Source organism: Macaca thibetana, chromosome 4 (assembly GCF_024542745.1).
Source record: "Macaca thibetana thibetana isolate TM-01 chromosome 4, ASM2454274v1, whole genome shotgun sequence".
Taxonomy (NCBI): Eukaryota; Metazoa; Chordata; class Mammalia; order Primates; family Cercopithecidae; genus Macaca; species Macaca thibetana.
This window is the reverse complement of record NC_065581.1, coordinates 34,996,644-35,023,511: the sequence shown is the minus strand read 5'-3', so window position 1 is coordinate 35,023,511 and position 26,868 is coordinate 34,996,644. Positions and strand designations below refer to the sequence as shown.

Sequence of the window (26,868 nt, the reverse complement as noted above, 5' to 3'; positions counted from 1 at the left end):
TGTAGAGCTGCTAGAACCAAGTGTTTGAGACCAGCCTCGGCAAAATTGTGAGACCCTGTCAAGAAAAAGGAAGGAAGGAAGGGAGGAAAGAAGGAGGGAAGGAAGGAAGGAAGGAAGGAAGGAAGGAAGGAAGGAAATAATAATTAGATCTAATATACAACATCTGGAGGAATACATAGGAGAAAATCCTCACGATCTGGGGTTAAAGAGTTCTTAAACATGACACTAGGCCAGGCGCTGTGGCTCATGCCTCTAATCCTAGCACTTTGGGAGGCCAAGGCAGGTGAATTACCTGAGGCCAGGAGTTTGAGACCAGCCTGGCCAACATGGTGAAACCCTGTCTCTACTAAAAATACAAAAATTAGTCAGGCATGGTGGCAGGTGCCTGGAATCCTAGCTGCTTGGGAGGCTGAGGCAGGAGAATCACTTGAACCTGGGAGGTGGAGGTTGCAGTGAGCTGAGATCATGCCACTGCACTCCAGCCTGGGCGACAGAGCAAGACTCTGTCTCAAGAAAAAAAAAAAAAAAAGTCCGGGATTACAATCACACCTGTAATCCCAATACTTGGGGAGGCCGAGGCGGGCAGATCACCTGAGGTCAGGAGTTCAAGACCAGCCTGGCCAACATGGTAAAACCCTGTCTCTAGTAAAAATACAAAAATTAGCTGGGCATGATGGTGGGCGCCTATAATCCCAGCTACTCAGGAGGCTGAAGCAGAATTGGTTGAACTCCCAGGAGGTGGAGGTCGAGCCAAGATCGTGCCACTGCACTCTAGCCGGGTGACAGAGTGAGCCTCCATCTCAAGAAAAAAAAAAAAGACACTAAAAGCTGGATCCAGAAAAGAAAAAATATTGATCAATTGGAGTTCATCAATATTAAAGCCTTTTGCTCTGCAAAAGACACCATTAAGAGAATGAAAAGACAAGTTACAGGCTGAGAGACAATATTTACAAGTCACATATTTGACAAAAGACTTGTATCCAGAATATATTTTAAAAACTCTGGCACGGTGGCTCACGCCTGTAATCCTAGCACTTTAGGAGTCCAAGATGCGTGGATCACTACTGGAGGCCAGGGGTTCAAGACCAGCCTGGCCAACATGACGAAAGCCCTGTCTCTACTGAAACAAAACAAAGATTAGCCAGGCGTGGTAGCGCGCACCTGTAATCCCAGCTACCCTGGAGGCTGAGGTTGCGGTGAACCAAGGTCATGACACTGTTCTCCAGCCTGGATGACAAAGCCTCTGTCTCAAAAAACAAAAACAAACAAAATAAACAAAAACAAAACCTCTTCTTACTACTCAGGACACTGAAATGGGAGGATCCCTTGAACCTAGGAGGGCGAGGCTGAAGTCACTCCAGTCTGAGCAACAGAGTGAGATCTTCTCTAAAAAATAAAAGAAAAAGAAAAAAACTCTAAAAACTCAACAGCAAGAAAACAACCAAATAATTTTGTTTGGGAGGGGGTTAACCTCCACAACCCCTCCTTCAACCAACCAATTTTAAAATGAGCAGACACCTCACCAAAAAGAATATGCAAGTGTGCAGAATATAAAGCACGTGAGAGACATTGCCCAGGTGTGGTGGCTCACGCCTGTAACCCCAGAACTTTGGGAGGCTGAGGCAAGCTGATCACTTGAACTCAGGAGTTCCAGACTAGGCTGGGCAACATGGCTATACTCAATCTCTACAAAAAATACAAAAAGTAGCTGGGTGTGGTGGCGCCTGTAATCCCAGCCACCCAGGAGGCTGAGGCAGGAGCATTGCTTGAGCCTGGGAGGTGGAGGTTGCAGTGAGCTCTAAAATTAATAGAGTTATACACCAAAAGAGGTCATCGCACTTCAGCCTGGGCAACAGAGTGAGACACTGTTTCAAAAAAAAAATTAAAAAAAGAAGAAGAAAGAAAGATGCTCAACATCATTAGCCACTGGATGAGTGTAAATTGAAATCACAATGACCCACCTTTCACACTTCTGTTATTTACCCTAGAGAAATAATTTATGTTCACACAAAAACCTGTATAATCTTTTTTTTTTTTTTTTTTTGAGACAGAGTCTTGCTCAGTCACCCAGGCTGGAGTGCAGTGGTGTGATGATGGCTCACTGCAGTCCCGAACTCCTGAGCTCAAGCAATCCTCCCACCTCAGCCTCCTGAGTAGCTGGGACTACAGGTCCATACCAACACACTCAGCTAATTTTTAAATTTTTTGTAGAGATGGGGGAAGGGAATGTCTTGCTGTGTTGCCCAGGCTGGTCTCAAGCTTCTGGCCTCAAGTGATCCTCCCACCTCGGCCTCCCCAAGTGCTGGGATTACAGGCGTGAATCATCATGACTGGCCTTATATGAGAATGTTGAAGCAGCTTTATTCATAATCACTGAAAACTGTAAGCAAGCGCAATTGGGTGAATGGACAAATAAACTGTCCATCCATTCACGGAATACTGCTCAGTCATCAAAAGGAATGAACTATTTTGATACACATAACATTATGGATGGAAGAAGTCACACTGAGAAGTTTACATGCTGCATGATTCCATTTTCATAACATTCTAGAAAAGACAAAACAATGGTGATGAGAGCAGATTAGTGCTTCTCAGGGTTTAGGGATGGAGGAAGGTGTGGCCACAGGGAAGAGCAACTAGGGAGTTTTTTGGGAGTGATGGAACTGTTCAGAATCTTAATTGTCAAGGTGGTTATGTGCATCTGTACAAGTAAAATTCATAGAACTATACACCAAAAGAGGTCAGCACAACTGTATGAAAATTCAAAGGAAACCGGGCCTGGTGAGGTGGCTCACACCTGTAATCCCAGCACTTTGGGAGGCCAAGGTGGGTGGATCATGAGGTCAAGAGATCGAGACCATCCTGGCCAACACAGTGAAACCCTCCCTGTCTCTACTAAAAATACAAAAATTAGCTGGGCGTGGTGGTGCACGCCTATAGTCCCAGCTACTTGGGAGGCTGAGGCAGGAGAATCTCTTGAACCTGGGAGGAGGAGATTGCAGTGAGCAAGATGGCGCCACTGCACTCTAACCTGGTGACAGAGCGAGACTCTGTCTCAACAACAACAACAACAACAACAAAACCCAAAACAATAAAAAACCATATCCAGTTGGATAACTGAGTAATAAAGCAAGTGCAAGTTTAGAACAGTGTTAATGGGAGCATCCAGGTGGTGGGGATGAGTGTTCAACAAACGTTTCTTTTAGCTTTGCTGTTTGAAAATTTTCATAATAAAATGTTGAAAAAAATCTATATCCACAGTGGCACTGAGTTTGTTTTAAAAATCTCTCTTTCGGCCTGGTGCGGTGGCTCACCCCTGCAATCTCAGCACTTTGGGAGGCTGAAGCGGACAGATTACAAGGTCGCGAGTTCGAGACCAGCCTGGCCAGTATGATGAAACCTCGTCTCTAATAAAAATACAAAAAAATTAGCCGAGTGTGGTGACAGGCACCTGTAGTCCCAGCTACTAGGGAGGCTGAGGCAGGAGAATTGCTTGAACCCAGGAGGAGGAGGTTGTGGTGAGCTGAGATCACGCCACTGCACTTTAGCCTGGGTGACAGAGATCAAGATGATTTCATCTCAAAAAAAAAAAGAAAAAAAGGTCTCTCTTTCTTCTCTCTGCTTATCTACACCTATATGTGTAGGGAACACAGTGAAGGCATTATGCCAACGTATTATCAGTGGTGATCTTGCTGAAGAGTGAAAATGCTGGTGATTACAAATATGTTTTTGTATATTCATGTGTTTTATTTTGTTTTCCTTTTTTTTTTTTTGAGACGGAGTTTCGCTCTTGTCACCCAGGCTGGAGTGCAATGGGGTGCAATTTACTTTTTTTAGTAGAGAGTACTTTTTTTTCACCAAGTTGCCCAGGCTGGTCTCAAACTCCTGACCTCAGGTGATCCATTCGCCTGCCTCAGCCTCCCAAAGTGTTGGGATTACAGGCGTGAGCCACTGCTCCCAGCCTGTATTCATGTGTTTTCTATAATCAGCATATATTATTTAGGGAGATTGTAGGCTATATTTTTGAAATGCTTTTTAAAAAAATTTACATGTGCAATGCATGCTTGTTGTAAAGTTCAAACCATACAGAAATCTGTAATCCCCCAAGGGCAAATCCCTTGTGCTCACTTCCGACACTGTTAATAATCTGTGCATATTCTAAGGGCTAAATATACATGTTTTTTCTTTTTCTCTCTTTCTTTTTTTTTTTTTTTTTTTTTTTTGAGACAGGATCTTGCATTGTTGCCAGGCTGGAGTACTGTGGTGCCATCACTGCTCACTGAAGCTTTGATCTCCGAGGCTCAGGTAATCCTCCCACTTCAGCCTCCCAAGTAGCTAGGACCGTAGATGTGAGCCACCAAGCCTGGCTAAGTTTTGTATTTTTTTGTTTTGTTTTGTTTTTTTGAGACGGAATCTTGCTCTGTCACCCAGGCTGGAGTGCAGCAGTGTGATCTCAGCTCACTGCAACCTCCACTTTCTGGGTTCTAGCAATCCTCCTGCCTCAGCCTCCTGAGTAGCTGGGATTACAGGTACCTGGCATCATACCTGGCTAATTTTTGTTATTTTGTATTTTTTTTAGACAGAGTCTTGCTCTGTTGCTTAGGCTGGATGCAGTGGCGTGATCTCGGCTCACTTCAACCTCCCCCTCCTGGGTCATGCGATTCTCCTGCCTCAGCCTCCTGAGTAGCTGGGATTACAGGCACGTGACACCACACCTGGCTAATTTTTGTATTTTTAGTAGAGACGGGATTTCATCCTGTTGGCCTGGCTTGTCTCGAAATCCTTACCTTGTAATCTGCCTGCCTTGGCCTCCCAAAGTGCTAGGATTACAGGCGTCCCACCGTGCCTGGCCAATTTTTGTATTTTTAGTAGAGACGGGGTTTTGCCATGTTGGCCAGGCTTGTCTCGAACTCCTGACCTCAGGTGATCCACCCGCCTCGGCCTCTCAGAGTATTGGGATTACAGGCGTGAGCCACCACGCCCAGCAATGTTTGTATTTTTTGTAGAGATGGGGTTTCACCATATCGCCCAGGCTGGCCTTGAACTCCTGGCCTCAAACTCCTGGCCTCAAGTGATCCGCCTGTCTCAGCTTTCCAAAGTGCTGGGATTACAGGCAGGAGCGACAATACCTGGCCCTAAAGGCTAAATCTTACATTCAGGTTTGTTGCTTTCATATTTTGTCATCTTTTCAACATTAAGCAGCTCTTATATATAGTTTTTGTCAGTTAAAACAAGTAAAATTAAGTCGAGTGTGGTGGCGCACGCCTATAGTTCCAGCTATTCAGGAGCCTGCGGTGGGAGGATCACTTGAGCCCAGGAGTTCCAGGCCAGCCTGGGCCACACCAAAAGACCTGAGACCTCCTCTCTAAAAATAAATAAATAATAAAAAAGTAAAAAGCAAGCAAACAAACAAAACCAAAAACTAGGCAGCTCTGACATATTTTAGTTTTATTTCCCATTGTTAACATCACCTAGCAATAAGTTTTATGTTTAAAGAAAGAAAATGGCTTCTTCTTTTTTTTTTTTTTTTTGAGAAGGAGTCTCGCTCTGTTGCCCAGGCTGGAGTGCAGTGGCGCGATCTGGGCTCACTGCAAGTTCCACCTCCCGGGTTCATGCCATTCTCCTGCCTCAGCCTGCCGAGTAGCTGGGGACTATAGGTGCCCGCCACCACGCCCGGCTAATTTTTTGTATTTTTAGTAGAGACGGGGTTTCACCAAATTAGCCAGGATGGTCTCAATCTCCTGACCTCGGCCTCCCAAAGTGCTGTGATTACAGGCGTGAGCCACCACACCAGCCAGAAAATGGCTTCTATTCTACAGGTTCAAGGCACAGATCCTGAAGTGAAGAGAAAGTAAAGTGCAATAACTTCTCCTGGTTCTGAGAACTGGACCAGGAAAATCTGCCTCCTTGAAACATGGAGTCACCCTTTTTTGTATTTTATTTTATTTTTACTTTATTTTATATATCTATTTTTTGAGACAGAGTCTTGCTCTGTCACCCAGGCTGGAGTGCAGTGGCATGATCTAGGCTCACTGCAACTTCAGTCTTCCAGGTTCAAGGGATTCTCCTGCCTCAGCTTCCCGAATAGCTGGGATTATAGGCATCCGCCACCACGCCCGGCTAATTTTTTTGTATTTTTAGTAGAGACGGAGTTTCATCATGTTGGCAAGGCTGGTCTCAAACTCCTGACCTCAGGTGATCCACTTGCCTCAGCCTCGGCCTCCCAAAGTGCTGGGATTACAGGCGTGAGTCATCGCACCTGGCCCTTTTTTGTTATTTTAAAATATGTAACTATAAATACTCACTTTCAATTTCTTTTGTAACATGGGTCAAAACCTCTTTTGTTGTATGTTTGTGTGTTTCATCTCCCTGATTATAAAGTAATACCAGCTGAGGAAACTAAGGCCAGAGTAGGGAGGGACTGCAGGGGGCAGGATGTACTTCTGGCCCAGCCACCAACTCTGTGACTTCTCTCTGGGCCTCAGCCTTCTAAACTGCAATATTTTATAATGAAGAATAAGCAAATGAAAGTAATAATAAAACCCTGTTGCTGGGCAGCAGCGTGGAGAACACTGCAGACTGTCCCTCATGCCTGATCTCCTTTTCTTCCTGAGTACTAAAGCTTTGTATTTTTAGCTGAGCACATGACACATTTTGACCCTCAAAATAGACTGCTTTTCCTTGCCTCCTTTGCTAGATATGGTTAGTGGAAAACAAGCAAAATGTTTTTAAAGGGAAGGCATGTTTTATGTTTCTCCAGTTACTCCTTTCTAATGGCTAGAGTGTGGACATGATGGCTGGCATACATGCAGCTATTTTAGATCATGAGGTAGCCTTGGGGATGAAAGCTGCCCACTGCAGAGCAACCAGATGGACGGTACCCACCTGGCTTCCTGGCACACTGCAGCACATCATACCAGCTCTGGACTGCCTGCCTTGGGCCTTCTCAAACAGGAGAGAGAAATACATCTCTGTCTAGCAGAATCTACAGATATTGGGGGATTTTGTTCTTTGCAGTTGTATACAAGGCAAGAAAATTGATGAGGAGGCTGTTTCAGTAATTGAGGGAAGAGACCAGGGGCCTGAACAGTGGCAGAGAATGGATTGAAGAGACATCTGTCTGGGACATGCCAAGCTCCTAGGGCCTGAGGGCCTTCATGAGGGCTGCTGATTGAGTTGATCTGAAGTTCAGTAGAAAGGTCTAAACTGGAGAAAATAGATACGTTCAGAGAGGTAAAGATGCCCCTGGTAATATGACCGGGAGGGCTGAACTCTGAATGGAGTGCGTATTAGTTATCTATTAAAGAGTATCACATTACTACAAAACCTTAATGAGTGGGGGGTCAGAAATCTGAGATCCGCTTAGCTAGGTGGTTCTGGCTTGGGAGGTTTCTCCTGAGATTGCAGTTAAGATCTTGGCCAGGACTGCAGTCATCTGAAGGCTTGATTGGGGCTAGAGGAGCCAGTTACATGATGGCTCACTCACATGGCTGTAGGCAGGTGCCCTAGTTCCTCACCACATGTGCCTCTCCCTGGGGCTGCGTGGGCCTCCTCATGACGTGGTGGCCGGTCTCCCTAGAGTGAGTTATCCAGAGTGCGAGCAAGGCAGTTACTGTGATGCCTTTTATGACCTCCTTGGAAGCCACACATTGTCAGTTCTGCTGTATCTTGTTGGTAATGCAGGTCACCTTATACAATGTGGAAGGGACCACACAAAGGTGTCAGTGCCAGGAGGTGGGGACCCTTGGGCCTAATCTTGAGGCTGGCTCCTACATAGGGAAGATCAGTAAAGGCTGGAGGAGACAGGAGCTGACTTGTTATGGAGACCTGCCCTGTGCTGAAAATTTCATGGGAGCAAAGATTGATGCCACTTCCTGGGCATGTGTCACATGGTGGTTAGACATGCAGGCGGGACTTTTGAAGGCTATGTGGCCTCTGAGAAGTTTTAGCATGGGCAGTTTTGATGATTAAGAGAAATAATGTGTATAAGGCACAAGGCCCACAGGAAGTACTCACTAAATTTCAGCTCCTGAGGCCAGGTGCAGTGTGGCTCACACCTATAATCTCAATACTTTGGGAGACTGAGGCAGGCAGATCGCTTGAGTCTAGAAGTTTGAGAGCAGCCTGGGCAACATGGTGAAACCTCATATCTACAGAAAATACAAAAATTAGCTGGGTGTGTGCCTGTAGTCCCAGCTACTCAGGAGGCTAAGGTGGGAGGATCAAGCCCAGGAGGTTGAGGCTGTAGTAAGCGGAGATCGTGCCACTGCCATTGCACTCCAGTCCCGGTGACAGAGTGAAACCCTGTTTCAAACAACCGCAAAGTCAGCACCTGGTGAGGACAGTGTCGGAAAGACTGAGGATCAAGTTCCCACTTCGTCGCTTGGTAGTTGCAGTGCCTTAGCCATCAAATGGGGATGCCAACATCCGTCTTACAGGGCGTTGTGAGGATTAAGAGAGGAAATACATGTAAAATGCCGACACAGTGCCTGGCACATCAGAATTACTCAAATAAAGCTTTCTGACGGTTAATTTCTCTGCTCAGAATTCTCTGCGGCTTCCCCTAGCCTGCATCACCAAGGGCATTCGAAGCCTTCCCTGACCTACCTTTGCCAGCTGAATTTCATCTCCACGCCTGTGCGACCCCATTCTCGCCACCCCACAGGCCATCCCCCTGCCCAGCCTCTTCCTTCTGTTCATCTCTTCCCCAGGCTTTTCTCCCCGGGGTCTCCCAGATAGGGCCTCACCTGCTTTTTATCCCAGAGCACTCTATATCTCTCAGGCGTGTCCCTGCCTTGTTCCCTGTGCCTGGAGACACGCTGGGCACAGCCTGGGGTGGCGGAAATCCACACAGGGACTGTGTCAATGACTCAGCTGAGATGAGGGCCACCAGGGGCTAACTGGGCTGACTGGGGAGTAGCGGGGTAACCCACTGAGATGGGGAGCAGCGAGAGAAGGAGGAAGGGGAGAGCTGCCCAGGAAGGCTGCCCGGAGGTGATGAGTGGTGTCCTTCCCTCCCGCCCCTCCAGGATGTCCAGCCAGCAAAGGGTGGAAATTGAGTCTTTTTCATCTGCACACTTTAGGTGCTCAATAGTTAAATTAAAATTTGAATTTAGTTGGGAGAAGTGTAATTTAAGCATTTGTGGAGTAATAAAATCCCTGCCTTTCCCCCAAATAAACCCCACACCAGCTTGCTCAAGGTGCCTGAAATCCGCCTATTAGAATCATGTCCAGCTTAAAAGCTGGCATCTTCAGAAAGCTCCCGTTCCAACCTGCACCCAGCGTGCTCCGTGGGAGGGCAATAAAGGGCCCATGAGTCCTGATTAACTGATCTGACAAACCACCTGTCACCCATAGCCCTAAGCCACACTGTGAAACTGCTAGGGTGGCACCAGCTTTTTATCTTCCTCAGGGTCCTCCCCTCAGGCCCCCAAGCCACCCCCTCATGGTCCAGATTCTCCCCAGAGTGACTCCGTCCCCATGGTCACCTCCCCTCCTGAGCCTCCCGCTCTGAGGGCCAAGGGCTGTCCTCAGGGTCCTCCTGGGGCTCCCTGGTGGTTAACAGCCTGAGGCAGGATAAGCTCCTGTTCAGAGCGTTGAGAGGAAATTGCCCCTGCCTCCACTCCTCTCCCCACACACTACCTAGGCAGAGATGTAGGGCCCTGTCCTGAGCCTTCGCCCATGGAATGCAGGTGCAGCTGTGCTGGGGTGGAGTAAGGTGGGGTCATACAGCCACAGGGCTCAGAGTTGCAAGGCACCCCAAGAAGTCAGTTGGCCCAGTCCCCTGCTGTTAGGCAGGCGAGGGACTGCTGATTGTCCACGGTTTTGAATGAGGTATTTAATTGGTGGTATTATCCACCTCCCTGGATAATACCAGCATCTCTCCCATGGGGAAGTGCTTCTCACCTGGGGCTTTTGCATTGGATGGTCTCACAACACGCCCAGGAGGGAGGGAGGAGTGCTGTACTGGTGAGCAGGATTCAGGTTGCCTATCCCTGGACACCTTGACTCAAATGGCTCCAACTATGAGGACATTTATACTCTCTGGTAACAAGGTGACCAGAGTCGGGTGTTTCCGTGCTGGTTAATTGAGTGACTCAACTGCGTCATCAAGGACTGAGGTTGTTTTTAGCTTTCATTTCTGCCATTGCCAAAGGGTAGGCCATGTTTTTTCTCATGGTCACAAGATGACTGCCTGTCACCAGGCACTATGTCTAGACACGACAACATGCAGTGAAAAGACAGCAGCCTTCCCAGGAGCTGCCAACAATATGTCCTCCTGTTTCAGTGGCCATAATTACAGCATTGCTCTCATAATCTGATATTAGTGCCATGTTGGGAGACAATTACTTCTCCATGATTCTCTCATGTTTCCACATATCAGGTGAGCAGAGATTGTCTTTTTCTGTCTTTTTTGTGTTTTCTTTGGATACATAATAGCTGTACATATTCTGACTGTCTTTTTTCTATCTTTTCAAGGAGGTTTATATAGTCAACAGCTTTGGAAGATAATGTTTTCCTCCGACCAAAGGGCAGGTTTGCTTAGGTCCCGTTACAAAATATTCAGGTTCCTGGCGGGTGCGGTGGTTCATGCCTGTAATCCCAGCACTTTGAGAGGCTAAGGTGGGCAGATCATTTGAGGTCAGCAGATGGAGACCATCCTGGCCAACATGGTGAAACCCCGTCTCTACTGAAAATACAAAAATTAGCCAGGCGTCATGGCACACGCCTGTATCCCAGCTACTCAGGAGGCTGAGGCAAGAGAATCGTTTGAACCCAGGAGGCGGAGATTGCAATGAGCTGAGATGTGCCACTGCACATCTTGCTTGTGATACAGCTTGCTGGGTGATACAGCAAGACTCTGTCTCAAAAAAAAAAAAAAAAAAGACTTAGGTTCTTTAAGCTCAGGGTTCCTCACTTGTAATAGCCCACTTCAGTCACATGACCACACCTCACCACAAGGGATGCTGGGAAATGTAATGTTTAGCTAGACAATCATGTGCTTAGCTACAATTTCCATTTCTTGTATGTATGTGTGTGTGTGTGTATGTATGTATTTTTGCAACAGAGTCTTGCCCTGTTGCCTAGGCTGGAGTGCAATGGTGCCATCACATTTCACTGCAGCCTCAACTTCCTGGGCTCCAGCAAACCTCCCACCTCAGCCTCTCAAGTAGCTGGGACCACACAGGTACACACCACCATGCCTGGCTTTTTAAATTTATTTACTTATTTTATTTTATTTTATTTTTGAGTTGGAAATTCACTGTTGTTGCACTGGAGTGCAATGGCACGATCTCAGCTCACCACAACCTCTGCCTCCTGGGTTCAAGCAATTATCCTGCCTCAGCCTCCCGAGTAGCTGGGATTACAAGTATGCACCATCACACCCGACTAATTATATATATATAAATAAATAAGTATATATATATATATATATATATATATATATATATATATATTTTTTTTTTTTTTTTTTTGAGACGAAGTCTGTTGCCTGTTGCCCAGGCTGGAGTGCAGTGGTGCAATCTCAGCTCACTGCAACCTCCACCTCCCAGGTTCACGCCATTCTCCTGCCTCAGCCTCCCGAGTAGCTGGGACTATAGGCGCCCGCCACCATGCCTGGCTAATTTTTTGTATTTTTTAGTAGAGACGGGGTTTCACTGTGATCTCGATCTCCTGACCTCGTGATCCACCTGCCTCAGCCTCCCAAAGTGCTGGGATTACAGGCGTGAGCCACCGCGCCCGGCCTAATTTTATATTTTTGGTAGAGATGGGGTTTCTCCATGTTGGTCAGAATGGTCTCAAACTCCCGACCTCAGGTGATCTGCCTGCCTCAGCCTCCCAAAGTGCTGGGATTATAGACGTGAGCTACTGCACACAGCTACTTAAATTTATTTTTTAAATTAATTATTTTTTGTTGTTGTAGAGATGAGGTCTCACTATGTTGCCCAAGCTGGTCTCAAACTCCTAGGTTCAAGCAGTCCTCTCTCCTCAGCCTCTCAAAGTGTTGGATTACAGACATGAGCCACTGCACCTGGCCTAAAATTTTCATTTCTACCTAAGAATGGAGAATGTATACTGGGGCAATTGGTGGTCTGTGCCACAGTTACCCCATTAAATCTGGGATTCTACTAGGGAGTCAGGAGGAATGGTGTTGGAGGCAACAGCAGTATCTGCCATGGTAGGGTTGGTGCTGTGTTCCCATTTTATAGATAGGGACTGGGTTCTGAGTGGGTGGTGTTGCTGCTGGGTCCAGAAGCCAGGCCGCTGACTCCTGACTTTAGTTTTCTTCCATTCTTCTCCTGCTTCTGCAGCAATACAGATCAGGTTAGGCTGTGGGCAGGGGGAGCCTCCCACCAGCCTTGGCATGCAGGGCCACATCCTCTTCTCAAGACACTCAGTCCCCTTGGCTTCCTGAGTCTTCTCTCTCCTGCTGTTCTTCAGGTCTTTGACCTCTCTTCCTCAGGCTCCTCCACTTTCTTTTCTTTCCAGCCTGTCACTTCCAGAGTTCCCCAGGTGCTCACTTGCACCTGTGTTCGCTGGTCCAAATCAGATATCATCTGTTGCCATGTCCCCACACTCCTGGCAGTGGCTGCTGCCATCATGCCGGCTGCAGCAGGGAGGTACGGCTGGGGCTGCACACTCCATGGAGCCAGTGGGAGCCCCGCCCCTTCTGAGTTGGGGCAGGAGCGCCCTGGGGTGCCGCTGCAGCCACCCAAATCGTGGCCACCCAAACCAAATGGAGGCAGACCGGGCCTCCGGCTCCATGGAGCTGACAGAAGCCCTGCCCTCCTTGGCAAGGCTACAGCCACCCAAACTGTGGCTATGGATCTGAGCCTCCCTGTGCTCTTAGAAGGGCCAGGAGCAGGCAGGAGCTGCCCTCCTGGGTGCAGCTGCAACCACCTGACCGTTGGCTGCAGACCTGGACCTCTCGCTATATGGAGCAGGCAGGAGCCAGGACAAGAAGGAACTGAGCCCCTTCTGAGCTGGTGGAGTGGGAGCTCCCAGGTGCTACTGCGACCACCTTCCCTGGTGCAGGATCCAGGCATCTCTGCAGCCTGCACCCTCGGGGCCCCAGGAAGAACCCACCCCGCTTCTGTCCCTGCAGGCTCGGGGTGTCTGCTCCTGCTGCCTAGCTTCTCTCCACTCCTGGGGCCTGCTTGGATCTTGGAGCAGGGGTTGGGGCAGAGCCCCAGGGGCCATGAATGGCAGTGGGAGGCTGATTGATTCCTGAGTAGAACTCCAGTAAGGCCCCACCTTCAGGCCAAGGAGAGCCTGAAGTCTGGGGGCCAGGCTGCCGGTCCTGAGGACTGGAGTGGGAACTTGTGGTGCCTCTCTGGGCTGCCCATAGCCACCCATGGACCAATCAGCATGCACTTCCTCTCATCTGAGGTCCATAAAAGCCCCGGGCTCAGCCAGAATAGGGCAGAGGATGGCCAGAGGACAAACAGGGCAGAGTGATGGCAGGATGACCAGTTGCAGAGAGGAGCTGCTCTCTCTGCTGATAGCTGGAGCTGACAGAGTGACCAGGTGTAGAGAAGAGCTACCTCTCTGTTGAGAGCTGCAGAGACAACCCACCAGCAGAGAAGCGCCACCCTCTCCAGGGCCTCCTCTCTGCTAAGAACTGAAAACTCGAGGGATGACCTGTCTACGGAGAGGAGCTACCCACTGCTGGTCTCTGAGCTGTTGTAACACTCAACAAAGCTCATCTTCATCTTCACGCTTCGCTTGTCTGCATACCTCATTCTTCCTGGGGGCACCTGGACACAGGACAAGAACTTGGGCAAAGGCGCCAGGGTCACAGGGGTTTCCGGCCTGAAACTGACATCCCAAAGACCCTATAACACTCCTATCTGCCTAGACCTCTCTGTGTGCTCTGGGCTTGTGAATCCAGCTGCCCATCTGACACCCCATTTGGGTGTCATACAGGCACCCTGATGTTATGTTTAAAAGTGAACTCATAGCTGGGCATGGTGACTCACACCTGTAATCCTAGCATTATGGGAAGCTGCGGCAGCAGGATCCTAGAGCCCAGCTAGGAGTTTGAGACCAGCCTGGGTAAAATAGTGAGACCCCTGTGTCCACAAAAAAATAAAAAATTTGCCAGGCATGGTAGCATGCATCTGTAGTCTCAGTTACTCAGGAGCTGGGGCAGGAGGATCCTTTGAGCCAAGGAAGTCAAGACTGCAGTGAGCCGTGATCTCTTCGGTGCACTCCAGTTCACCACAGACTGAGACCCTGTGTAAAAAAACAAAACAAAAACTCATGACATCACCCACAAACTTGCTTTTCCACTCTCGGCAATCTCAGTAACTGCTTCCACCCTCCAACTAGCAATGTTGGCACCTTCGATGCCTTCCTTTACCTCTTCCTCCACATCCATCCCCCTGCATACTGGATTATTGCCATAGCCTCCTACTCTGCCTCCCTGAAGTTACCCTGACTTGCTTGCCCATCCATTCCTTACTATCTTTTTTTTTTGAGAAAGAGTCTCTCTGTGTTGCCCAGGCTGGAATGTAGTGGTGCGATCTTGGCTCACTGCAACCTTGCAACCTGCACCTCCCCGTTCAAGCGATTCTCCTGCGTCAGCCTCCCAAGTAGCTGGGACTACAGGCTCGCACCACTTTGCTAGGTTAATTTTTGTGTTTTTAGTAGAGACAGGATTTCACCGTGTTGGCCAGGCTGGTCTTGAACTCCTGACTTTGTGATCCACCCACCTCGGCCTCCCAAAGTGCTGGGATTGCAGGCGTGAGCCACCGCGCCTGGCTCTTTACTATCTTAAAATGCAAGTATGATCACACTAATCTTAAAAATCTTCAAAAATATCTTCAATGGCTTGCCATTGCTTTTAGGATAAAGACCAACATTCTTTAAATGATGTGGCAGAACAGTTGCCCCTCCCTTGTCCATTATTTTCAATTTGTAGCTGGGCACAAAGTCATTTAAATAAAGATTCCGCTTCCCAGCCTCCCTTGTGACTGGGTGGGACCACGTGACTAAATCCTGTCCAATTGAATGCAGACAGAAATGTGATGTTCTTAGGTAGGGAGGGGGCAGGGCTTCTTTTGACCTTTCCTTTTGCCTGCTGATGAGAATGAAGACAAGATGGCTGATACCGTAACCCCCATCTTGGACCAGCAGGAGGAAACGATTGCTGAGGCTGGTGCAGCGCTACCTTAGAAGAACACACATTAGCCTTAAATCAGGTACCTACCTTTGGGCTTTGGTTATGGAAAACAGTTAAGCGCTGAGCTTGTTTGAGTCACTATTTTGCATTTTCTCACAGCCCAAACAAATCCTACCTGAATCATATGGCCCTGCTGGGCCCTTCCCCTTGCTTACTCTGCTCTAGCCACAGTGGTGGTGTTGAGTTTCTTCTGCACACCCACCTTCTTGACTCAGGGCCTTTGCATATACTCTTTCCTCTGCCTGCAGCACCCTCCTCATCACACTTTCCTGGTCATCTCCAACCCACCCTTTCAGGTGGGATGTTGCTTACTCCAGGAAGCGTTCCTTGACTGCAAGGTCATACCTACAGTATTTTATACCTAGAGCATAATTTTCTTAAGGTTTTTTTGGACAGCATAGAGCAGGTTTTTTTTTTAACACCTCTCCTTTATTCAACATTACCTTCAATAATAATCATGACTTGAATAATAACAACCAATAAAAATGCAGTAAAAAAAAAAAGTTCTTTCTTTCCTTTTTTTTTTTTGTTCAGACAGGGTCTCACTCTGTCACCCAGGCTGGAGTGCAGTGGCACAATCCTAGCTCACTGCAGCCTCAACCACCCGGGGCTCAACTGATCCTCCCACTTGAGCCTCCTGAATAGCTGGAGCTACAGACGCACTTATTTTTATTTTTACTGGAGACTGTGTTGCATTATGTTTCCTGGGCTGGTCCTGAACTCCTGAGCTCTAGCCACCCTCCTGCCTCAGGTTCCTGGAGTGTTGGGATTACAGGTGTCAGCCACCACGCCTGGCCAAAAATTTTCTTTTATTGAATTCCATACATATACAATTATCCTAGTAAAAAATAAAACAAATATGATAGAACCAAAAAAAAAAAAAAAAAAAAAAAGAAAGAAAGAAAGAGGCCGGGCGCGGTGGCTCACGACTGTAAACCCAGCACTTTGGGAGGCTCAGGCGGGCAGATCACGAGGTCAAGAGATAGAGACCATCCTGGCCAACATGGTGAAACCTCGTCTCCAGTAAAAATACAAAAATTAGCTGGGCATGGTGGCGTGTGCCTGTAGTCCCAGCTACTCGGGAGGCTGAGGCAGGAGAATTGCTTGAACCCAAGAGGTGGAGGTTGCAGTGAGCCAAGATCGCACCACTGCACTCCAGCCTGGTGACAGAGCGACACTTCGTTCCCCCAAAAAAAAAAGAAAAAAGAAAAAAGAAAAAAGTATTAGGTTAATATTTTTAAATTATATTAATGCGTTTTTTGACAAAAGAGAAAAATGAATATCTAGATCTATTGCAGCAATGAACAATGTTACATTTTGCTTTCCAGCCTTCTGCAAATTTGTCAAAGACTTTGTCAAAACTGATCTTTGCATATTCGTGTCCTAGTGTAGGCAAATTTGTCATAGAAGATTTGTTTATCTTCTATCATAGTTGACCGAAAAACACTTCTTACTAATTTTTATTTGGGGCCGGGCGCGGTGGCTCACGCCTGTAATCCCAGCACTTTGGGAGGCTGAGGTTGGAGGATCATGAGGTCAGGAGATAAGCCTGGCCAGCATGGTGAAACCCTGTCTCTACTAAAAATACAAAAAATCAGCTGGGCATAGTGGCGTGTGCCTGTAGTCCCAGCTACTCAGGAGGCTGAGGCAGGAGAATTGCTTGAACCCAGCAGGTGGAGGTTGCAGCGAGCTGAGGTCAAGCCACTGCACTCCAGTCTGGGTGCCAGAGTGAGACTCCATCTCAAAAAAAAAAAAAAAAAAAAAAAAAATTGGAAATGTTTCTTTTCACATGAGGCAATAGATACACAAAGAGTTAGGGAAAGCCTTAAACATAAGGGTAAGTTTGGCAGAAATTCAGAAAAAAATTCATTTTACACTAAATTCCAGAAATTACAGTACTGTCAATATCTGTGTTTCTTTGAGATTGATTTTAAAAGCTTTCGAGTATCTTCCCAGTGGAAAAACTTTAAACAAATAAAACTCCCAGGTGACCGCATAAAATTATGCTACCAATGTTTATTTCAAATCCAGTGTTTAAACGCAGAACAATATAGTACAACAGGGATTCTAGAAGCAACTTTTCTCTGCAGTGAGTGTAAATAATTCTGAATCCATATGGACAGGGGCAGCTGGGTCCTCCTGTGCTGGGGATTGGCTAAAATAATAGAGAATTCTCTCAATTAACTTTCAGGTAAAATCAATGTTTATTAAATAATAAGTAACAAAAATGTGTTAATTTGAAACTTACATATAGGTTATTAAAGGTCAACAGTAAGGGAAGCAATTGTTGAGGTTTTAAACCACCAAAATAATTTGCGGGTGAGAACGTTGTTTAGAGTCGCTTGGGTGTAGTGATCCTGAAGAGCAGGGTGGCTTTTAGCTTGTTCTTATTGTTTGAAAATATGTTACCGACACTCCCCTTACTGCTGGCATCAGTGCAGACGCGCAGCCACCTGCCCCTGGTGCGCTCTCTGAGGTTTTGACTCCCGACGTTTCCCGTCGAGGCACTTGCCTCAATTATGAGTTCAGACTGTGTTTGTGTCATAACTTTTTTTTTTTTTTTTTCATTTTTCCCCCTCTGTTCTTTATTTTTAGGGAGGATGTCATGAATTCTTTGAGATCTGTTCCCCACTAGGCTGTCTGCTCGACTCCAAGTGGGTAGTCCCCGTTGTGTATGGCTATGCCCAGCTCCCAGCAGAGTACCTGGCACTCAAAAGGGCCTCAATACCTATTTGTTGAATGAATGTAGGTGAAGAACCTGGCACAGAGTATGCGCTCCATAAAGGCAGTGACAGTGACCGTCAGCTGCAGCACATTCAAGGTCAACACCCCTTCTTGGTTCCCCTCAGGCAAACCCATGTCTCCCTCTCTTGGATCGCTTTATCTCTGGAAAATAACCTTATCTTGGCCAACAGTCCTTCCTGGAGGGCAGCAGTCACATCTCATTCATCTCTGGGGTTCCCTGAACCCCAGCAGAGGGCCTGGCACAAAATAGGAGTTAATCACTACTCCTGGAATAATCATAGTCTATTGAGCGTCCACACACACCAGGTATTTTATATCACGCGTATGGTTTCACTTCTCCAGGGGGAGCATAAGGAAAGTTGAATGACATGTCCAAGATCACACAACCAGTAGTGATAGAACCCGTTTTAGTCCAGATCTCCAGATCTCTGGGGCTCCAAAACCCCTGTGCTTTCTATGATTCCTCTTCCCAGGACAGGGAGCATCAGGGAGGTGGGTGGGGGGGAGAGTGTGAGGAGGGTGTGTGTGGGGGTTGATGGGGAGGACTTCAGTACTGGGGTGGGCCTGTCCTGGGGACCTGGCTTGCTCAGGCAGGCGGAACCTGGGCTTCCGGTCAGGCACGTGCCAGGTACCTGGGGTGATTCCTGGTCAGCACCTCTGCCTTTCCATGGGGTTGAGGAGCCCAGGTGTGGACCGGGAGCTCCAATGCCAGCCCCACCACTGGTGAGCTGTGCAGCCTGGGCAGGGCAGAGAATCCCTCAGGTTTTGGTTTCTCCACACACAGAACGGCAAGCCACAGGAGCACCCCAATCAAGATGGCCAGTACTGTACTGCCTAAGGCATCGGCCCCAGGCGGAGCTCTCCCAGTGCCAGTGTCTTTGGGTCCATGTTCCGTTCTCCCCACTCCCTTTCACAATGCAGGAGGAGCAAGGTGCACTCCGACGGGCCGGGCACGGAGGGCGTGCGGCGCACCTGATGGGGCGTAGCGGTCCCCAGGCTCCTTCCACGAGGACGCCCCTGAGGCAGCACCGGGATGCCAGGCAGCCGGCTCCCCTGTAAACTGGGGTCCCGGGCGGGCAGGAGTTGGGAGGGATTCGACCTGCAGCAGTCAGCAGCGTGGAGGCAGGGGGGCCGTGGGTGCCGACTTGGGGAGCGGAAGAGTAGTGCGGCCGGTGGCCCGCGTGGGCCTGACCCTGGGAGTCTCGCGTGGCTGCCTGGCGCCACCTCGCGGTCGTGCCCGCGTCGCCGCGCCTGCTCTAAAAGCAGAGCTGCTGGAGGGCGCGGGTGAACTGGGATTGGGACAATTTGGGCTCTTGGGCTGCGATACTGCGACAAACTCCCAACCCCGTTTCCTGTCTTCCGAGGGAGGGAAAACCAAGGCTTTGAGGGTCTTCTAAGGCCTGCGGCGAGCTGGGAAGGCTGGGAAGGAAACACCGAGTGAGGCAGATTGGGGCCAAGGACGCTCCTGGAGCTCAGGAGGCCGCCGAGCGTCCACACCATGGCTCAGGTTCCACCGTTCAGTCCCGCAGCCTTTCAGTTGTAAATCCCTTACGCCGGTGGGTCACACTCTCTTCTCCACTCTTTTCTTCTTCAGCCAACATATAAACCTAAACACTTCAATCAGGAAGACTTTGCACATAAATGAATGAAAAAGCGGTCAATATAAAAACTGGGTAGAAGCGCCGGTCTGTCTGCAAATGAGACCGTCACCGCTAGTGCTGTCGGATGAAGGCTCCGCTGGACACAGCCTCTGGTCCCAGTCAGCCTTCAGCTACCCTGAGAGGGACAAAAGCTCCTTCTGAAGAAGTCAGTGGGTGAGGTCGATAATGAGTCTTGAAAACTGGGGGCTCCGTACAGGTCTAGGGCGAGGTCTGTGTCTGGGGGCCCAGGGAGCATCTGTGTAGGAGCACGCCCCTCTGGATTTCTGCTTCTCAGTGTCCTCTGGCTGGACGGCAGGTGACCTCTAGGGATCTGGGGCGGTGCCAGCCAGCCCTGTTGCCTGGTAGGGGCACTGAGTCCTGGGGACACAGGGCAGGGGGTGCAGGAGGTCAGAGACCCTGGGATTCCAGGCAGGGATGGAAAACAGTGCCCTCTCACTGTCACTACCCTGCCCTGTCGGCACCAGGCAGGCATCACTAGGGTATCCCAGCACTCTAGCTGTTTGTTTTGCTTTTAATTACTAATTTTAAAATATTTGATGCATAAAGAAAAATACATATACACCCTCCAACAAGACTATTTAGTTTTTAATATTTTGGCTATTTGCTTCAGATCCTTTTTTTTTTTTTTTTTTTTTTTTTTTTTTTTTGAGACAATCTCACTGTGTCGCCCAGGTTTTTTTTTTTTTTTTTTGAGACGGAGTCTCGCTCTGTCGCCCGGGCTGGAGTGCAGTGGCCGGATCTCAGCTCACTGCAAGCTCCGCCTCCGGGGTTTACGCCATTCTCCTGCCTCAGCCTCCCAAGTAACTGGGATTACAGGCGCCCGCCATCTCGCCCGGCTAGTTTTTTGTATTTTTTAGTAGAGACGGGGTTTCACCGTGTTCGCCAGGATGGTCTCGATCTCCTGACCTCGTGATCCACCCGTCTCGGCCTCCCAAAGTGCTGGGATTACAGGCTTGAGCCACCGCGCCCGGCCAAGTCGCCCAGGTTTGAGTACAGTAGTGCAATCACAGTTCACTGTAACCTTGACCTCCCAGGCTTAAGTGCAATCCTCCCACCTCACCCTCCTGGGTAGCTGAGACTACAGATGCATGCCACCACACCTTGCTAACTTTTGTATTTTTTGTAGAGACAAGGTCTCCTGTTACCCAGGCTGGTCTCAAACTCCTAGGCTCAAGCAATCTGGCTGCCCCAGCCTCCTAAAGTGTTGGGATTACAGGAGTGAGCCACGACACCCGGGCATCTTTTTTTTTTTTTTTTTTTTTTTTGAGACTGGGTCTCACTCTGTTGCCCAGGCTGGAGTGCAGTGGTGTGATTACGGTTCACTGCAGCCTCGACCTCACCCCAGCTCAGGTGATCCTCCCACCTCAGCTTCCAGAGTAGCTGGGACCATGGGGGTGCCACCATGCCTAACTAATTTTTTTTTGTTGTTGTTGAGTCTGAGTTTTGTTCTTGTTGCCCAGGCATGATATCAGCTCACTGCAACCTCTGCCTCCTGGGTTTAAGTGATTCTCCTGCCTCAGCCTCCTGAGTAGCTGGGATTACAGGCATGCACTACCATGCCCAGGTAATCTTCTATTTTTAGTAGAGACAGGGTTTCTCCGTGTTGGTCAGGCTGGTCTCGAACTCCTGACCTCAGGTGATCCGCCCACCTCAGGCTCCCAAAGTGCTGGGATTACAGGCGTGAGCCACGGAGGCAGGCCTAATTTTTGTATTTTTTGTAGAGACAGGGTTTCTCCATGTTACTCAGGTCTTGAACTCCTGGGTTCTAGCAATCTTCCCGTCTAGGCCTCCCAAAGTATTGGGATTACAGGTGTGAGCCACCACAGCCGACCTCTTTTTTTTAAAATACAAAAAGTCACAGAAATAACTAAAGACCACCCTTGTGGCCTCTTCTCTCTCCCTTCCCTGAAGTTTTTTTTGTTTTGTTTTGTAAGGAGTCTTGCTCTGTCGCCTAGGCTGGAGTGCAGTTAACACGATCTCGGCTCACTGCAACCCCTGCCTCCCGGGTTCAAGTGATTCTCCTGCCACAGCCTCCCGAGTAGCTGGGATTACAGGCGCGGACCACCACAACCAGCTAATTTTTATATTTTTAGTAGAGACGGGGTTTCACTATGTTGGCTAGGCTGGTCTTGATCTCCTGACCTCGTGATCCACCCCTGCTTGGCCTCCCAAAGTGTTGGGATGACAGGCGTGAGCCACTGCACCCAGTCTGTATTTTTTATTCTCAAACATGTTTTAAAACTTTTACCCAATAGGTATATATCTTTATTTTATTTATTATTATTATTATTTTTTTGAGATTCAGTCTTGCTCTGTCACCCAGGCTGGACTGCAGTGGTGCGATCTCGACTTACTGCAACCTCCGCCTCCTGGGTTCAAGCAATTCTCTTGCCACAGCCTCCCAAGTAGCTGGGATTACAAGTGCATGCCACCATGCCCAGCTAAGTTTTGTATTTTTAGTAGAGACAGGATTTCACCATGTTGGCCAGGCTGATCTCAAACTCCTGACCTTGTGATCTGCCCTCCTCAGCCTCCCAAAGTGCTGGGATTACAGGCGTGAGCCACTATCCTGGCCCAGGTATGTATCTTTAAACAATATATGGTATTGCTTTATATTCTAAAAGTTTACATGAACAGTATCATAATGTTGTATGTCATTTTGCAAATTGCTTTATCTCAACATTATGCTTTTGAGATCGATCAGTGCTTATCTTTGTAAATTTAATCCATTCATTGTAATCTCTGTGTGTCTTTTATTTTAACTACTCTCCTGCTGAGAATAGGTTGCTTGTAAAATTTCATGATTATGATCAATGCCTCAGAGAACCTTCTTGAGCACATCTCCTTGGAAGAGAAACAAAAGCTTCTCTACAGTATCAACTGGAAACGGAAGTTCTGGGTCATAACGCTCATGCATCTTCACCTTGACGAAGATTTGTCAAATTGCTCTTCAAAGTGGTTGTACCAATTTACACTCCCATGGACAAACTATACAACTCCCATTTCTTCAATTACTCTTGTTGTGTGTATTAATTTTTGCCAGTCTGTTGGGTGTGAAATGGTATTTCAATCTTGTTTTAATTTGCATTTCCCTAATTACTAGTGAGACTAAACAGCTTTTCATGTACATTGGGCATGAGTGACCTGCTCTTCTTTGAAAAGCCTGTTCAGATCCTTTGCCTATATTTATTTTAAGTTATTTATCTTTGTCTTTATCTTTTTTTTTTTTCTTTTTTTTTTTTTTGAGATGGAGTTTTGCTCTTGCTGCCCAGGCTGGAGTACAACGGCACAATCTTGGCTCACCGCAAACTCCACCTCCCGGGTTCAAGAGATTCTCCTGCCTCAGCCTCCCAAGTACCTGGGATTACAGGTATGTGCCACCACGCCTGGCTAATTTTGTATTTTTAGTAGAGACGGGTTTCTCCATGTTGGTCAGGCTGGTTTTGAACTCCCTACCTGAGGTGATCACCCACCTTGGCCTCTCAAAGTGCTGGGATTACAGGTGTGAGGCACTGTGCTTGGCCAATTTTTCTATTTTTAATAGCGATAGGATTTCGCCTTGTTGGCCAGGCTGGTCGTGAACTCCTGGCCTCAGGTGATCTGCCTGTGTTGGCCTCCCAAAGTGATAGGATTACAGGTGTGAGCCACTGCACCCCTCTCCAACTTTATTTGTTTACTTTATTTTTTATTTTTTAGAGATAAGATCTTGTTCTGTCACCCAGGCTGGAGTGCACCGGCACAATCATGGCTCACTGCAGCTTTAAACTCCTGGGCTCAAGGGATCCTCTTGCCCAGCCTCCCAAGTAGCTGGGACTACAGGTGTGAGCCATTGCACCTGGCCTATGTCTAAGTATTTTTAAATTACTTTTAATTATTCGATAATATTTTTTAAAAAAAACTTTTTTATTTACTTGTTATTTCTTTTTTTCCCCCACAATGACCTCGGAACTTTTTATTGGTCTTCTGCTCCCCAAGGGGTACCCTGCTTCTGCTGGCTCAATGCCTCGGAACTTTGGTGGTGGTGGTCTCATGCACCACTTTGCTGTCCACTATCCTGGCGGCAGGGGGAGGGTCGTCTGTTGGATGGTGGTCATTTGCATGGAGTTGCTGCTGTCCAGGGCATCCCAAGGTTGAAGTCCTTGCCGTCTTCCAGCAGGCGGTGGTAGGTGGCGATCTCAGCCTCCAGCTTGACCTGGATGTTCAGCAGGGCCTTGTACTCCTGGGCCTGGCGCTGCTCCTCTGTCCGGGTCTGTGCCAGCTCCAACTCCAGGTGCAGCAGGACCCCGCTGGGCTACTCCATCTGCAGGGCGTAGCGGGCCTTTGCCTCCCTCAGGCTGTTCTCAAAGCTGGCCTTCAGATTTCTCATTGAGTCCAGGTTGATCTCCAAGGACTGGACTATACATCTCAGCTCCGTGAGCGTCATGTCAGCAGCTCTGATCTTGGCGGACTGCATGGATCACTGTGGTGCTCTCCTCAGTCTGGTGGGAGCAGTACTGGTTCAGCTTCTCTTGGTTCTTCTAAGCCAGCTTGTCATATTGGGCCTGGATGTCTGCCATGATCTTGGCGAGGTCCTGTGATTTGGGGGCATCTACCTCCACGGTTAACTCAGAGCTGGCAATTAAGGCTTGTCAGCCTTTAACTTCCTCCTCATGGTTCTTCTTTATGAAGAGCAGTTCCTCCTCGAGAACCTTGATCTCTGTCTCCAGCTGCAGCCGAGTGACATTGGTGTCATCATTGACCTAGCAGAGCCTACAGATGTCGCTCTTCAGACTGGCACATGGCCAGCTCTGTCTCATCAGTGGCAAGATGGGGATTGTCAATCTGCAGAATGATGTGGGCATTGTTCACAGAATTTGCAAAGATCTGAGCCCTCAGGTCCTCCATGGTCTTGAAGTAACGCCCCCAGTCTCTGAGCTGGGGTCCCTTCTTCTCCAGGTGCTCCTGGATTTTGCTCTCCAGCCTCCGACTCTCAGTGTCCAGGCTCCTCACCCTGTCCAGGTAAGAGGCCAGGCAGTTGTTCAGGCCTTGAGTGGTCTCCTTCTGGTTCTAGATGTCCCCCATTTCAGTCAGACCCCTGGCCATCCATGTGGCCCGGCCCCCAGACCCCAAGGCACCCTGGAAGCTGGTGGAGTGGGACACAGAGATCTGAGAGCCTGGGCCCTCAGCATCTGCATAGACGCTGGCTGTGCTGCTGACCAGCTGGGCACTAGCTGGGCGGCTGCATTGAGTTCAGGGGCGGGTAGTTGGTGGAGAAGGTGGTGGAGAGAGTGGTGAAGCTCTTGCTGTCCAGGGAGGAAAGTGCGAGGACAGGACTTAGGTTTTGCCGAGGGCCTGTTTAATTTCTTTAGAGATGGAGCCTTGCTATGTTGCCCAGGCTGATCTTGAACTCCTGTGCTCAAGCACTTTAGCCTCCCAAAGTGCTGGAATTATAGGTGCACACTACCATGCTTAAAAAGCTTTTTGTTATGGAAAAATGTAAATATATAAAAGATAAGAGATTATATAATGAACTGAAGTGGGTACCTGTTAGCCAGGTTCAGCAGCATTATTAACATGGCCAGTCTTTTTTTTTTTTTTTTTTTTTGAGGTGGATTCTTGCTCTGTCGCCCAGGCTGGAGTGCAGTGGCACAATCTTGGCTCACTGCAACCTCCGCCTCCCGGGTTCAAGCGATTCTCCTGCCTCAGCCTCCTGAGTAGCTGGGATTACAGGAGCCCACCACCATGCCCGGCTAATTTTTGTATTTTTAGTAGAGATGGAGTTTCACCGTGTTGGCCAGGCTGGTCTAGAACTCCTGACCTTATGATCCACCCACCTCGGCCTCCCAAAGTGCTGGGATTACAGGCATGAGCCACCGTGCCCGGCAACATGGCCAGTCTTTTTAAAATCTATATTACCATATACTCCTCCAATTCCCAGACTGGATTTATTTTGAAAGATTGTGTTTTAAATTCTCAAATGTATGGAAAGTTTTTTTTTTTTTTTTTGAGATGGAGTCTTGCTCTGTCGCCCAGGCTGGAGTACAGTGGCGCGATCTTGGCTCACTGCAAGCTCCACTTCCTGGGTTCCCACCATTCTCCTGCCTCAACCTCCCAAGTAGCTGGGACTACAGGAGCCCGCCACCACGCCCGGCAAACTTTTTTATATTTTTAGTAGAGATGGGGTTTCGCCATGTTAGCCAGGATGGTCTCGATCTCCTGACCTCGTGATCCGCCCACTTCGGCCTCCCAAAGTGCTGGGATTACAGGCGTTAGCCACCGCTCGCAGCCAAATGTATGGAAAGTCTTTATTTATCTTTTTTTTGCTAATAACTAATAACATAATGCATTATAAATAAAGATTACGGTCTGCATGATACTGAATTGTCAATATTACTTGCGACGCACTCTGTTACTAGCATGTAATCATTTTTGGTAAACGTTACATGTATGTTTGAGAGCAATGTATATTCCCCAAGTGTTTGGTGCAGGCTTCTACATATTAAAGTTTGTTAATTTTGTCATTCAAGTCTTCTATACCTTTGCTGACTTTTTATCTTCTTTATTTATTAGTAGTTGGAAGGCGGGGTGAATTACACCTGTGATCCTGGCATTTTGGAAGGCTGAGGCAGGAGGATCCCTTGAGCTCAGGAATTCAAGACCAGCCTGGGCAACATAGGGAGACCCTGTCTCTACAAAAAATTTAAAAAATTAGCCAGGCATGACAGTGCACGCCTGTAGTCCTAGCTACTTGGGAGGCTGAATTACAGGATGATTACTTGAGCCCAGGAGATCGAGGCTGCAGTGAGCCGTGATCATGGCCCTGCACTCCAGCCTGGGCAACAGAGCAAGGCCTTGTAACAACAACAGTAACAACAACAACATCAACTGCAAACTCCATTCTTGTCTGATATTAATAAAGATATGCTAAGGGCCAGGCGAGGTGGCTCACACCTATAATCCCAGCACTTTGGGAGGCCAAGGCGGGTGAATCACTTGAGGTCAGGAGTTTGAGACCAGCCTGGCCAACATGGTGAAACCCTGTCTCTACTAAAAATACAAAAATTAGCTGGGTGTGGTGGTTCGTGCCTGTAGTCCCCGCTATTTGGGAGGCTGAGGCAGCAGAATTGCTTGAACCTGGGAGATGGAGGTTGCAGTGAGCCGAGATCTTGCCACTGCACTCCAGCCTGGGCGAAAGAGGGGGACTCCATCTCAAAAAAGAAAAAAAAAAGGTATGCTAAAGTTTTGGGGGGGAATTTTAGTATTTACCTGCTATATCTTTTTTCATCCTTTGACTTT

The 26,868-nt window shown here is 48.2% G+C and overlaps 1 pseudogene; it reads right to left on the bottom strand.

The window, feature by feature from the left end:
* Window positions 1-23,589: 23,589 nt before the first annotated feature.
* LOC126953365 (keratin, type I cytoskeletal 18-like) lies at window positions 23,590-25,148 on the bottom strand (annotated as a pseudogene).
* Window positions 25,149-26,868: the final 1,720 nt, after the last annotated feature.